Source organism: Lactuca virosa, chromosome 4 (assembly GCF_052849685.1).
Source record: "Lactuca virosa cultivar CGN04683 chromosome 4, Lactuca_virosa_CGN04683_v6, whole genome shotgun sequence".
NCBI classification, from domain to species: domain Eukaryota; kingdom Viridiplantae; phylum Streptophyta; class Magnoliopsida; order Asterales; family Asteraceae; genus Lactuca; species Lactuca virosa.
Window position 1 is genome coordinate 113164434 of NC_136429.1, and position 16303 is coordinate 113180736.

Sequence of the window (16303 nt, forward strand, 5' to 3'; positions counted from 1 at the left end):
TGAATGATTTACACAATCAATCCCCATATATTTAATTAGTCTCCTTTTGATCACAATATTAATTCCAAATTAATACTTGATCAATACTGATTAAATAATATGATTTCATATTAATATATTAGAATTTATAATATATTAACAAATCATAAATATCCTTTTCTCACAAAAGTCTATCCAAATTGTTCCGATGCCATGCAACCCAAATGGACCATGGCAATCAAGTCAAGTACATACCAATTATAGTTATGGACTTAGACACTAATCCAACAAAAATGCCCCGTCTAGCCACACTTGAAGCAGCCTGAACCACCCACCCTGCAGGGTCCCTTGTGCGTCCTGCTGCACTTCCCACAGCAACCTCGACCCTGCTGGCCCCTTGATCTTGAATCCTAAACCTTGGGCTTCTTGCCCGATGCCCCTGAAACATGAGCCTGATCCGGATTCCTCTTCCTCTCCATCTCGATATCAATCTACCTCTCTCGTGCTCTCTCTATCATATCCTCCGGTGTCTTGCAACTAGATCAGCTCACAAACTGCCGAATATCGCTCCTCACTATCTCGTGATACCTCGCCTTCTTCATCTCCTCGTCCACCACATAATGCGGAACCAAAAGCACCCTCTCTTGAAACATTGCAATGATCTCAACCACCGTCTCAGTAGTCTGGTGGAGTTCCTGAAACTCTCGCGCCAACTGTTGCACCTCAATCATAGGTGCAAACTCTGCCTTGAATCTAGTCGTCAAATCACCCCATGTCATTGAAGCAAAAGACTCATCACCAACGGAGCGCCGAACCTCCTCCCACCAGTCTCGTGCCCTGTCCTTCAGAAGACAGGAAGCAAGTCTGGCCTTTTTCCCCTCGGGGAAACTGCTGGTGCGGAAAGCGTTAGCAACATCTGCTAACTACCGTATGCTCACTATCAGTTCCTTCTCCATGTAGTAGTCTGGAGCCCCACATGCTCGGAACTCCTTGAAGGTCAATGAACACACCCCTACTAAGGCCACCATCTCAGAGTGAAAGGAACTCAAGTACTCATCCAAAATCTCCAGCATGCCCTCCTTGACCGTACCAAAGATCACAGGAGTCTACTCAAGAATGCAATGCATAATCTCATACGAAATGAAATCCCTCGTCTGATCATCCAACTGTCCGGCTCCAGAACTTAAGCCTGATCTCTCACCTGCACCAGAGCTACCAACCGGTCTACCTCGAAGAGTCACCATACTGAAAAATAGACCATAGAAACCATCAGAATACGCAGCAAAATATATTGAGGGATCACTAACTCTACAAGCTTCCTGGTTTCATCGCAACTCTCCTTGACTCGAGTACGGATCCTTTACTTCCAGCAGTACGGGCCCATACTACATTCCACATCTATCTGTACTTTCACCAAGGATTGCCTTGAATCCGCTAAGTCACTTTATACCCATACAATTAACCCTCATCAAGATAAGGCTCCAACCACTAAATCTCTTCCTAGGTTTTCCTAGGGCAAACTCCACACCACTCTTTACCATCAGTTGCAGAAGGAACTCCTTCTAACTTCCTCTAACTAGCACACGAATACAATTACATATCACTAAAACCAAATAATTCTTCAAATGAGAGGTCTCATACTACAATGGTTGGACTCAGACAAGAGCTGCAGAATAGAGTTAAAACCTAACCTTCTAAAATTATTTAGTTTTAGTAATATGTAACTTAACATATTCACTTACTAGTTAGCTGAAACTAGTGAGAACTCCTAAAAATCACAAAGCAAGCAACATTCGAGCAACAAGTAATCATAACAAAGTATAACCTAATCAGACCATCCTATCAATGACTGATCAATACCAGCATGCAAGTCTATAAGCTCATACAATAGGTATACAAAGGCATCTATCCTAGCATTCTATCATGCAACTACTGAGCAGATCCTTAGCCCTAACTAGCATGCGATTCACATATTTACAATTCAAATCATATCAGATAACATGTATGGGTATTTTGGGAAACCTTAGTTGAGCTCGGTCGATTACATGCTCCAAACCCTTTCTTGTATTAGAAAACCATTTTCTTTAAAAACATTTTGTTTTTGAATTTTTTACCAAATCCTCATTTTGAGTTCAGACACACCAGAGAGTATGTCTGAATCCCTCAAACTAAGGCTCTGATACCAACTTGTAACGTCCCACAAATAAGACCCGGAAATTTTATTTTTAAATTAATAAAGACAATATCCCAAAACATCATCATAAATCCCAAGTGGAACAATTGTATCATAACATCATAAAATAATAGAGTTATTATGAAAATGCGGAAAAATATCATGTGTGCACTGCAATCACCTCGGGCTCTTCCCTTTTGAACCGAAAGTACTTAAAAAATAAACTGAAAACCGTAAGCACAAAGCTTAGTGATTTCCCCAAACTACCACATACCATACATAAAAAACACATATTGGGCCCCTGGCCTACATCAGGCATCGCCCGTCATCGAGTTCCACTCGGCCTCGGGCCTCGCCCGACATCGAGCCCTGCTCGGATTACAGATCTGTCATTCATTAGGTCCTGCCTGAAATTGGGCCCTGCTCGGTACACATATAAACATATAAACATATAATCATGCTAACACATGCGATAAGAACAAAGACAATATCATACAATACTATCATTGGGCCTCACCCGACATCGAGCCCCACTCGGTATACATACCAACACATAACACATACAAGAGTCACACAAACATCTAGCATCCTAACATAATAATCATGGGTCGACATTCGTTCCTTTGACCCGCTAAACACAGTGAGGAAACTCACCTCAGACTATTGAATCTCACAGATAAATCTCTGGCTGCCGGTCCGCTAAAATTCTCGCGCTATCAACATAAAATAACATCCAATTAATAATTGGATCCCGACTCATACTAACAGTCCAAACTAGGGTAAAAGAACTTTTTACCCTTTACCTAACTTGGTCCAAGGCCAATGCCCAAGCCAACTAACCAAATGGCCCAAATTCGAACATGATCACCTAAAGCCTAAATATGGCCCAATCTTCAAAATTAGGCCCAAATCCCTTTGTGGGACTTCAACCAAAATAGTCCATTAAAATAGCATCACCCAAAAATAGAATTTGGTTGGCCCTACAAAGCCCTAAACTCCTATGGTCCAACTTGGGCCCAATACCGAAAAGCCCAAAATTTTGAAGCCCACTACTGAGTATACGGGGCGTACTCAGCTCGTACGCTTAGCGTACATGCTCTGGGTCTAGTAGGCACATCGTACCAGCTTGTATGCCTAACGTAATCCCTAGTTGGCCACTCCACATCAAAAATTCGAAAAATACCCCAATTGTCGAAGTTGGGTATGTTGTGACAAACTGTCGAAATTTCAGGGACCAAATTCAAAATTCTGCACACTTCTTCAAAACATACGAAATTTTGTTGAACTTACGAAAAAGTGCCAAATTAACGAAACTCTAAGGTTCATTTACGAAACTTTGCTTTCTTCTTCAATTCATCACTCAGTTCGTAAATCTCGTAAATAAACTTTCTTCCCCAATTTCGTTAGTTTCAATCACGAATCCATAACCCATTTTAACGAAACTTTTCATTCAAATAAACGAAATCGAAGGCATGCGAACACTTAATGATGAACAGTAACCTCGTATTAACCATTCAACCTCTGAATCGAGATTTCGTTAATACAGTCCTTCCAAATCATCGATATCAACAGCAATGGAAATTTTCGCTTTTCAACTGCAACTCAACATCACGAATAAAAATCAAACTCTGATTTCATACTTTCGATTCCTTTTAAGCCCCAAAACTCACTGTCGACTTCAAAATTCATTCTCCTTAGACCCATCGACTCCCAATTAACGAACAACAATCCATTTCTAACGAACCGAGACTTTTACATCTATACCAAAGACTTCGATTTCTAGTAACAGTCCCTTCGCTTTTTGACACCAACATCGACATCACGTCTCAGTTGACTTCCCAAAATCAAATTTTCGTTGCTCGACAATCAAGCCTTCAATCCAATTCGTTAAATCAAAGCTCTAAGCTTTCGTTCTTTAGGAAACAACCCTTCATTACCAGCCACCAATTTCAGAGGATTCGTTTTTATCATTCAAACCAAAACATCTCAAACATTCATCTAGCATTCATTCTTGATATCGACTTATACCCATCGACATCAGACTATCGATACCAAATCAAATTAACCCAACAATTCGCCACATTGATAACACCAAGCTTTCAAAATCATTATAACAAACATCGATTGATTCCACATTTCTAATATCGATTTTAGCCATGACTAATTTCAACTTCAACTCAAACTTGATCCGTCGAACATCACACAACAAAACAATCGTGACCTCAAATACATTCAATTCAATCTGTGACATTAACAGATCATAGAATCGACTCCAATCCAAATGTTCGACATCAAGTAGTTCAACACCAAAATCTTCGACTCAACACATCTGATATCATTAAAGGACCCTCTAATATCAAAATCGATTTCAATTCCTAAACTGTTTTCTATTTTGACTTATCAGAAATTCGTTTGACTTTCAACAATGAGACATTTGATACAAATGAACAACGAATATCAATTAAATCACCATCGATTGAGTACTCTGATTAACGAGCCACAAGACTATCGATTCCACTAAGTAACAATTAGACTTCGATCGATTTGAAGGAAACTATATATCACGAATGATGAATCCAAAAAAAAATTATTTCGATGAGGCTTTATCAAGATGAACAGTAATAGATCGACTTTTTGGGCTTAAAATGATGAACAATGAACAGTAACACAAAATTTTAATTGGGCTCAAACATTGAATAATGAACAATAAACAGTAACACGAATTTGAAGAAAGAATTTGGGCTCAAGTCAATAACATGAATAGTAACGAAATATTATAATCAGGCTTGAAATTTGGATCAAGAACAATAAATGAATTTTAATTTTGAGCTCAATTTTTTTTTTGATCTAAGCAACAATAAATGGATCAATCAATGCGGTGAAAACGAATTTTGATCCATTGAGACAAAACGATCAAACAATCAAGAACACAATGCACAAATTCAATGAGATTAAGAGAGATCATAGAGAGAGACTCACCATAAATGCTCTAATTGTGACAAATTTTGCCAAACCGAGAATCGTTCTTCAAAAAATCACGTTGATCTCTGAAGACCGGCTCTGATACCAATTGTAGTGTGTTGATTATGATGACATATGCGGAATTAGAAAAGATCTAGTGAATCATCATGTAAACTCAAGAACATAAGGAGTAAATAAATCTGTGTAAGCTCATATTAGATCTAGAAAGGATATACAAATGGGTTTGTACAAATTTCTCTCTCTAGTCTAATACTCCAAAATGATCATCTCTAAATATGAGTGTCACTCGCTTCCTTATAAAGGAAAGTCAACTCATTATACACATACAAAGGAGTAAAGCACAAATACATCCAAGAGTGACTTTGCACCCTAACATTAACCACTTAATCTGTTCAGCCATTACTCCATATTCTCAGATCTTGTCTCAAAAGATGATTTATCACGTAAAGTTGGCAACTTTACGTGAATGCATGGCTTAATGAGTCTCTAGAGCTCAAAACAGCTTAACAAATGGTATTAACACATGCATGAGTCCATAAACACCACAAAGCTTGCATTTTTATGCTTAAGGGACCCCTAAAATGTCCATATATAAAAGGTTAAGCTTCTGAAACGACCATAGGTCACAAGGTCCAACCAAAAGGGACCAAAATAACCATAAACAAGCCAAATAGTAGATCTATACAAGGAGTTGACATGTTTTGGACTTTATACCTCAAAAGTCAAAAAATGAAGAAGCTAAATTTGGATCTCTAAGCTCTTCACCAAGGAATGAATCTTTAATATTCTTCTACCAGTTCAAGATACACAAAAAGACACCAAAATGCTTCACAAGAGCTCAAGAACACCAAATCAAAGGCTAAGGGCGAGGTTAGGGTTTTCAAGATATGGAGGCTAGTCTAAAATGGCCAGGGGATGGGTTTATGATGCGTTAATAGATCACAAACCCTAAAAAGTAGGGTTTGTCCTAGGCTAGTGTACGCCCTGCGTAACCCACGTAGGCCCAGCGTACGTGGTCGATGCCTGCAATCATGATCTAGCTAGTACGCTAAGCGTACTCATAGAGTACGCCCCGCATACTAGCCAGAGGACCAATATGCAATTATTCAATTACGCAAGGGTTAAAAGGAAACTTACAAGGTCCGAATGATACAACAATTAATTTGATAAGGGTTCTTAGTTGCTTTTAATTAGCTTTAGGCCTAAAGATCATGTTGGGTTTTGAGCACTATAACACTCCTATGGTGCACATGCAACCCTAAATGCTTTGGATCTATGTTTTCTCTAATTATACACGCATTTTCAATTTTCCAAAGCATTCTCCCTAGCTAGCATACAATTGAAGCTATATAATATAAAACTTAGTTTGGATGCTTACCTCTTGAGTAGGGTAGAGTTCTTGACCTTTGAAAGCTTGAGCACCTCAAGTGTGATGCCTATATTGGTTCACAAACACCAAAATGCAAGAGGAGGTTTTAGGAGAATAAGATACTTGACTCCAAAGAGTGTGTAGCCGATTTTGGCTTATGGGGGCACTATTTATAATGTTTGCAATCACTAGGGTTAGACTTTGTAAACCCTAATGCTCCATGACTTTTCACATTCTTATGCTCCATGGGTTAACCTCCATGGACTATCCTTGGATTATCTTATTGGTTTAGACCAACCATATAGCCATGGATCATTAGTCCACACTACAAGAATTAATTATTTACATAATCAATCCCCATATATTTAATTAGACTCTTTTGATAACAAAATTAATTCCAAATTAATTCCTGATCAATACTAATTAAATAATATTAATATATTATACTTGTAATATATTAATAAATCACAAATAACCTTATTCTAAAAAAAACTTCCTATCAAATTGCACTGGTGAAGGCAACCTAAAAAGGGACCATGCTACAATCGGGTCCAGTACATACCAGTTATAGTTATGGGCTTAGACACCAAATCCAACAGTCTCCCACTTGGATAAGTCTAATAACTATAGCTGCCAATGTAACTTCAGGATGTGACTTAGCAATCGTAAGCTTTCAAAAGCCGCTGTCAACTCTGACCCAGTAAGTGACGCATCTTTTAGATAAGCGATCGTATACTCCTCTGTTCTCAGGAGCTAGACAAATACGTGGAACAATGTCATACTTATTGTCTAACAGTTTGTTCCCGATTTCTGATTCGTCTGACATAGAACATAATTGAACACATCAATTTAGTTCTGACCGGGCCCGACACATAAGTCAAAACAGAATCATCGAGGGGCCCAAGATATCACTTTTAATCCTCTTAGGATAAAAGGAACAGATAAACTTCAACATTATATGCTTGTACTAACTACTCATCAAATCATGCACAACGACACGTTTTATAACATCAAGTTACTGATGCATTTTCATGCCATCAATGCACAACCGACTAGTAGTCAACAACTCATATATCTTTGTTTGAAGACTATATGATATTATCATCTTACAATTACTCGTTATAAATTCCATGAAGTAATTCAGGTGAGCGCGGTTTGATCCAATACTCAAATCTTATTTCAGAAGTACTCATGAATGGTGTAGCAAACTATTGATATGCCTAACGCCTTAGAGAATCTACAAGCCAGCTCATGACAGTCTTCATTAATACTTACTTCCAACGTATGATCGACTGTGGATAGTTTGAATAATAATAATAATAATAATTTTATTATTCTGGAAGTCAAAACATGCAAAGTGAAACAATATTAAGAATTGGCACAAGACAATAATTTTACTTTTAAATAAAACTCTTTTTATTTAATCATCAAATGTCAATTACAATTTAGCTATTACAAGTTTCTATTTATCTAACCACTAAAACTAATATCGTCTGTTAGCCCAATGCCCCTTGCATGCTGCAAGTGCTTAACCCAAGTCAGTCCCTTTGTAAGAGGATCTGATGGGTTGTCCTCCAACGATATCCCCTTTACCACAAGGTGCCCTTCTTCTACTTGATGTCTTATGAAATGGTACTTTCTGTCGATATGCCTGGATCTACCATGATCTCTCGGTTCCTTGGTTAAGGCAACCTCCCCTTCATTATCGCAGAAAATCTCCATAGGCTCCTTTATGGATGGAATTACTCCAAGGTCTCCGATGAAGTTTGTAACACTAGTCAAAATTAGGTCAATAACAATCACATGTGATTATACCAATCATGTAATGTGATTTTGTCAAAACAAGTAATGTAGTAAACTTACTATGTATTTCATGATAATTCTAATATAAATATGAACTTTCATACATACTTTATAGTATAAATCAAAGTATACGTCCATACGATTCCAAAAATATAGAGAACGTCTGAATCTGACTTCGCGTGAAGAAGTTATGATAAACCGAACACTATAAATCACTATAATAAGAGGAATTAAAAATAGACTTATAGTTAGCTATTGGAGTCTAAACGAGAGTTGTAGTACTCGTGAATACCTACGCGTGGATATAAAGAACGTAAAAAACGAAGTTCGTAGGCGAAAGTTACGACCTTCCGAAGATTTAGCTGTCAGAAACCCTAATTTGACTGAACTCATGACGTGAACATTGATATTTCACGACGTGAGGAGTCATTTTGCCACATTTCGGATCTAGAAGGTGCGTGACGAGGCTACGAAGTGATAAGATCCAAACTTATGACATGAACATTGATATTTCACGACGTGAGGAGTCATATGGCCACCTTCGGAAGCTAGAAGACGGATGGCAAGTCTACGAAGCGATAAGCTCGAAACTCACGACGTGAACAATGAGTTTCTCACATCGTGAGGGTCCAAAATCCTTCCTATAAATAGCAGGTCCGACCTTGACACTTCCTTACACCATTTCCCTTTCTCCTCTCTCCTTTGCTGAAGCCATCTTGCATCCCGAGCCCCGACGACCTCGTACGTTGACCATTTCTGCTTAGATTACATAAAATCACGCTACTAAGGTGAGTTTCACGGCCCCACTTTCTAATATTTCGTGGGAAAACGCATGCTAAATATTATATATACGTTATTATTATGTCTATATGATAGTATATTAGTATCAACGTAGATAGTTAAAATAACCGGGATATAGTTATTTCGCATCTGAAAGTATACAACTATCGTAAAGTTGTTAGCATGTTATTGTTAAAGTAGTATACTAATGTAGATCTTGAGTTATACTTAGGATTCTATATATATGTTGTGTGTGATATAGTTCCGAAGTTATATTTGGAAGTTCTATATGTTAATTTATTAAATATGTTGTTATTGTTAGTTTTATGCCAAGATAAAACTTGGTATGTTATATGTTGTTGTTGTTATTGGTTTTATGTCAAGATAAAACCTGTTTTTACTTCAAGTTATAGCTGTTATACTGCCTAAATGTTATGAAGTTAGGAGTACTGTTTAAAAGCATAGTCTAGTAACTTAAGGTTTTAGACATGAAAATGATTTTGTTGTTAGGACTATAGAATGCTGTCAAAGTCTAATGAGCTACCTCATTCATCAACTAAGATTGGGGATCTTAGTGGAAGTCCTCTGACCTGTAACCGTTAATCCCGTGTGAGCGAGGAAGTCGTGTATGAATAAGATACGGGTTGACGACCCCACTCGTAGTTGTTAATTACAACCCAAGACAAGCGAGTGACGATCCGTTCATTTTGTTTGTTATTGTTCCGGCGTCGATGAAGCGTGCGGTATTGTTTCTCATGGTAAATCATGAGTGTATTTTTACTCATGGTAAATCATGAGTGTATTGTTTCTCATGGTAAATCATGATTGTGTTTTGTCAGAGGTTTTGTTGTCAAGCAGCGGTTACAGACTCATGGTAGGAACTTGTTAGAAACATTATACTTTTTCGTATACAAGTATTAATGTTAAGTATAAGTTTCCCCCTACTTATACCCTAGGTACCACTTGTATATTAAGTAGATAACTATACCTATTCTACTTACTCGTATAGAATTGAAATAAGATTTATACGTAGCAACTTAGTTTGTATGGAATTCCAAATATTTATATTTTTAATATATAAGACTTATAGGTATATACTTATTTGTTAAGTAAACCATTATACCTAGGATATATATATTAATTGTTTGGGAGTCAAAAAGATACTTTCGAAACTATACTTTTGAACTTGGAAAATGTATTATTTTTATATGGAGTCAAAACCTGTGAACTCACCAACTTTATGTTGACGTATTTTAAAATGCATGTGTTTTCAGGAAGTTGATAACTATGGTACGAGAAATGACGGTACACCGCCCGGTGTTTCCGCCGACGGTCGGGGTGTGACAGATTGGTATCAGAGCTATTAACTATAGTGAATTAGTACTTTCTTAGGAAAGCACGACTATAGTTTAGGGCTTACTCTGTTTGGTTTAGGTATATCCCTTAGCCTAGAAATATAAAGTATTATTAAATATACTACTAAAGGACTACTTACGGGAGCGGTGACAAGGATAGACATGTCGATTTGGGTTGCTAGATTTCAGAACGTCTATATGCTAAAATGATCCTGCCCGTTGACTGTCCTGACTGGCCGGTGCCTTATCAGCTAGACCTAAAGTAACGAACAATAATTAATAGAGCATGAATACAACAAATAATAAATATAGATTCATATATGAAGACTTAGACCCGCAATGATAATACACCTAAATACCCGGAATGTTTTTGATCTCAAGGATTTAGATCAGATATTCCAACTAAAGTTCATATGTGCATAGATCTTATCACAACTAGGTGTAAGTGTACAACTATATTTTATTATGATCAGATCATATGAACTATTTAAATTGGGAGTAATATTTGATAGACTAAACACTTGGTGATCTAAAATGTATAGAAACTAAACAAAATGCCTAGAAGAAGTAGCGCTCGTCTAAACCTGAACCAATGACCAGAACCACAACAATAAGAACCGCAACCACCACCACCAGAAATAAACCCCTCAATAGGTTCAGCAGAACTTGAAGAAATCATAGCTCAGAGAATCGCTGCAGCTCTTGCTAATGTCACAAGGGGAGGAGTTAGAAATGAAGGCAATGTAGGGACCGCCAGAATGTGTACCTACAAGGATTTTATGAATTGCAAACCTAAGAGCTTCCATGGAACGGAAGGGGTCGTTAGCTTGACCCGGTGGATTGAAAAGACAGAATCAGTATTTCAAATAAGCTTCTGTCCGGACGAATGTAAGGTACGATTTGCTGCGTGTACCATCGCTGATGTAGCGTTAACATGGTGGAACAATCATGTTAATACAATAAGAATTGGTGCTGCAAACTCCATGCAATGGGAAGAGCTGAAGAGGATGCTAATAGAGGAGTATTTTACAAGAGAGGAAATACAAAATCTAGAACAAGAGCTGTGGAACCTAACAATGAAGGGTTCCAAGATAAATGCTTATACTGCTAGATTTAATGATCTTGCGGTGATGTGTCCAGCACTTGTAACCCCAGAATACAAGAAGATCGAGCGATATATCTGGGGTCTTGCATCACAAATCAAAGGAATGGTGATCACATCGAAGCCTACAACATATGACAGTGGAAAACGTATAGCTCATCAACTAACCAGCACATAAATCCAAGTGGGATTTATGGCTGAGTCTCCCGAATCTGGAACGAACAAGCGCAAATTTAATGGGAAGAATCCCAGACAATCATCTGAGGAGAGACAAGATGTGGCAACTAATTAAGCAGCCACAATAACAATACCCATGCAGCCAAGGAAGTATGATGGAAAACTCCCAAGGTGCACTCAATGCAACCGTCATCACCTAGGTAACTGTTCATGGTGCATTCAATGTAACCGTCAGCACGCAGGAGACTGTTATATTTGCATGAAGTGCAAAAAGAAGGGACACACTGCGAATTACTGCAGGAGCACAACACCTACAACAGAAAATCAAGGAACAAACACTAGAACAGGCTATGATGGAGGAAAAGTGTGTTTTGAGTGTGGTGAAATTGGACATATCAAGAAGGAATATCCAAAGTTAAGGAGTCAAGGAAGTTAGGCCGTGGCAAGGCATTCGTAATAGGAAGCAGGGAAGCTATCCAGGACCCTTCGGTGGTACCTGGTACAAAATAAATTTCGGGACGAAATTTACTTCAACGGGGGGAGAATGTAACACTAGTCAAAATTAGGTCAATGACAATCACATGTGATTATACCAATCATGTAATGTGATTTTGTAAAAACAAGTAATGTAGTAAACTCACTATGTATTTCATGATAATTCTAATATAAATATGAACTTTCATACATATTTTATAGTATAAATCAAAGTATACGTCCATACGATTCCAAAAATATAGAGAACGTCTGAATCTGACTTCGCGTGAAGAAGTTATGATAAACCGAACACTATAAATCTCTATAATAAGAGGAGTTAAAAATAGACTTATAATTAGCTATTAGAGTCTAAAATAGAGTTGTAGTACTCGTGAATACCTACGCATGGATATAAAGAACGTCAAAAACGGAGTTTGTATGCGAAAGTTACGACCTTCCGAAGATTCAGCTGTCAGAAACCCTAATTTGACTGAACTCACGACGTGAACATTTATATTTCACGACGTGAGGAGTCATATTGCCACATTTCAGATCTAGAAGGTGCGTGACGAGGCTACAAAGTGATAAGATCCAAACTCACGACGTGAACATTGAAATTTCACGACGCGAGGAGTCATATGGCCACCTTCGAAAGCTAGAAGACGGATGGCAAGTCTACGAAGAGATAAGCTCGAAACTCACGACGTGAACAGTGAGGTTCTCACATCGTGAGGGTCCAAAATCCTTCCAATAAATAGCAGGTCCGACCTTGACACTTCCTTACACCATTTCCCTTTCTCCTCTCTCCTTTGCTGAAGCCCTCTTGCATCCCGAGCCCTGACAACCTCGTACGCTGACCGTTTCTGCTTAGATTACATAAAATCACGCAACTAAGGTGAGTTTCACGGCCCCACTTTCTAATATTTCGGGGGAAAACGCATGCTAAATATTATATATACGTTATTATTATGTCTATATGATAGTATATTAGTATCAACGTAGATAGTTATAATAACCGGGATATAGTTATTTCGTATCTGAAAGTATACAACTATAGTAAAGTTGTTAGCATGTTATTGTTAAAGTAGTATACTAATGTAGATCTTGAGTTATACTTAGGATTCTATATATATGTTGTGTGCGATATAGTTCCGAAGTTATATTCGGAAGTTCTATATGTTAATTTATTAAATATGTTGTTATTGTTAGTTTTATGACAAGATAAAACTTGGTATGTTATATGTTGTTGTTGTTATTGGTTTTATGTCAAGATAAAACCTGGTTTTACTTCAAGTTATAGCTGTTATACTGCCTAAATGTTATGAAGTTAGGAGTACTGTTTAAAAGCATAGTCTAGTAGCTTAAGGTTTTAGACATGAAAATTCTTTTGTTGTTAGGACTATAGAACGCCGTCAAAGTCTACATGAGCTACCTCATTCATCAACTAAGATTGGGGATCATAGTGGAAGTCCTCTGACCTGTAACCGTTAATCTCGTGTGAGCGAGGAAGTCGTGCATGAATAAGATACGGGTTAACGACCCCACTCGTGGTTGTTAATTACAACCCAAGACAAGCGAGTGACGATCCGTTCCTTTTATTTGTTATTGTTCCGGCATCGATGAAGCGCGCGGTATTGTTTTTCATGGTAAATCATGAGTGTATTGTTTCTCATGGTAAATCATGAGTGTGTTTTGTCAGAGGTTTTGTTGTCAAGCGGCGGTTACAGACTAATGGTAGCAACTTGTTAGAAACATTATACTTTGTCGTATACAAGTATTAATGTTAAGTATAAGTTTCCCCCTACTTATGCCCTAGGTACTACTTGTATATTAAGTAGATAACTATACCTATTCTACTTACTCGTATAGAATTGAAATAAGATTTATACGTAGCAACTTAGTTTGTATGGAATTACAAACATTTATATTTTTAATATATAAGACTTATAGGTAGATACTTATTTGGTAAGTAAACCATTATACCTAGGATATATATATATATATATTAATTGTTTGAGAGTCAAAAAGATACTTTCGAAACTATACTTTTGAACTTGGAAAATGTATTATTTTATATGGAGTCAAAACCTGTGAACTCACCAACTTTATGTTGACGTATTTTAAAATGCATGTGTTTTCAGGAAGTTGATAACTATGATACGAGAAATGACGTTACACCGCCTGGTGTTTCCGCCGAAGGCCGGGGTGTGACAAAGTTTTTCAACCATATCGCCTCCTTCGATGCTTCGCTTGCTGCTATGTACTCAGATTCACACGTTGAATCAACTACAGTCTCCTGCTTGGAACTTTTCCATGTCACTGCTCCTCCATTCAGGGTAAACACCCAACCCGACTGAGAGCGGAAATTATCTCTGTCGGTCTGAAAGCTAGCGTCGCTATACCCTGTCACTCTGAAGTCATCACTCCCACTGAGGTTAAGGATCCAGTCCTTGGTCTTCCGCAGGTACTTAAGAATGTTCTTAACTGCAGTCCAATGAACTTTACCAGGGTTCCCTTGATATCTGCTGACCATGCTCAAAGCAAAGGCCACATCAGGGCGAGTACAAGTCATAGCATACATGATCGAGCCAACTGCGGAAGCATATGGTATTCGACTCATCTCTGCTATCTCAGCCTCTACTCGGACTCTGAGTCTTACTCAGTTTGGTATTACTTAGGATAGGTAGGTTACCTTTCTTGGAGTTCTCTATGCTGAAACGTTTCAACACCTTGTCCAAGTAGATACTTTGACTAAGTCATATTAGTCTTTTACTCCTGTTTCTCAATATCCTTATCCCTAGGATATAAGCAAGTTCTTCGAGATCCTTCATAGCGAAACACTTCCCAAGCCAGGATTTAACTTCCTGCAAGGTTGGGATGTCATTTCCTATGAGCAGTATGTCATCTACATACAATACCAGAAAGCTCACTATACTCCCACTAGCTTTGAGATATACACAGGACTCATCCTCGCTTCTAGAAAATCCAAACTCTTTGACTTTCTCATCAAAACAAAGATTCCATCTACGAGATGCTTGTTTCAATCCATAAATGGATTTCTCAAGCTTACACACTCTATTAGGGTACTTTGTATTGACAAAACCCTCTGGCTGACTCATGTAAACATCTTCAGCCAACTTTCCATTAAGGAAAGCGGTTTTGACATCCATTTGCCATATTTCATAGTCATGAAATGCAGCTATGGCTAGCATAACCCTTATATATTTAATCTTCGCTACTGGTGAGAAGGTCTCATCATAGTCAACTCCCGGAGTTTGAGTAAAGCCCTTCGCAACCAGTCGCGCCTTATATGTGTGACCTTTCCCATCCATTTCGGTCTTCTTCTTGAAGATCCATTTTGCACCCGACTGTCTGACGACCCGGTACATTATCACCCAGTTCCAAACTTGATTGTCATACATGGATCGAATCTCGTTGTCCATAGCCTCTTTCCATTTTGCAGACTCGGGGCCTGCCATGGCTTCCTCGTAGTTGTTAGGTTCATCCAAGTTTACTAGTGTGCTATCACTGATAAATTTATCACCTTCAGTAGTAATACGGAAACCATAAAACTCAGGTGTATTTCTAACTCTATTGGAACGCCTCAGAGGTAAGGACTCGTCAATTGGATCAACCGGAGTTTCCTCCTCAGGTTGATTGCTAGTGTTTGAGGTTCCTTCACCGCTTGACTCTTGAATATCTTCAAGGTCAATTTGCCTCCCACTGTTTCCTTGGCCTATGATTTCTCTCTCACTAAAGACTCCTCTCCTCGCAACGAAGACAACATTGTCACTCGGTCTTTAGAATAGATATCTAATTTATGTGGGTAGCCGATGAATATACATCGCTCACTCTGAGGTTCGAGCTTGTCATGAGTTTCTTTTCTCATAAAAGCCTCGCAACCCCAAACTTTGATGTGGTCTAATGTGGGAACTTTCCCTGTCCACATCTCGTGAGGTGTTTTGAAAACCTTTTTGGTAGGGACTAGATTAAGGATATGGGTGGCAGTCTCTAAGGGATACCCCCAGAATGATATAGGTAATGAAGCTCGACTCATCCTGGAACGAACCATGTCTAGGAAGGTTCTATTGCGCCTCTCAGCCACACCA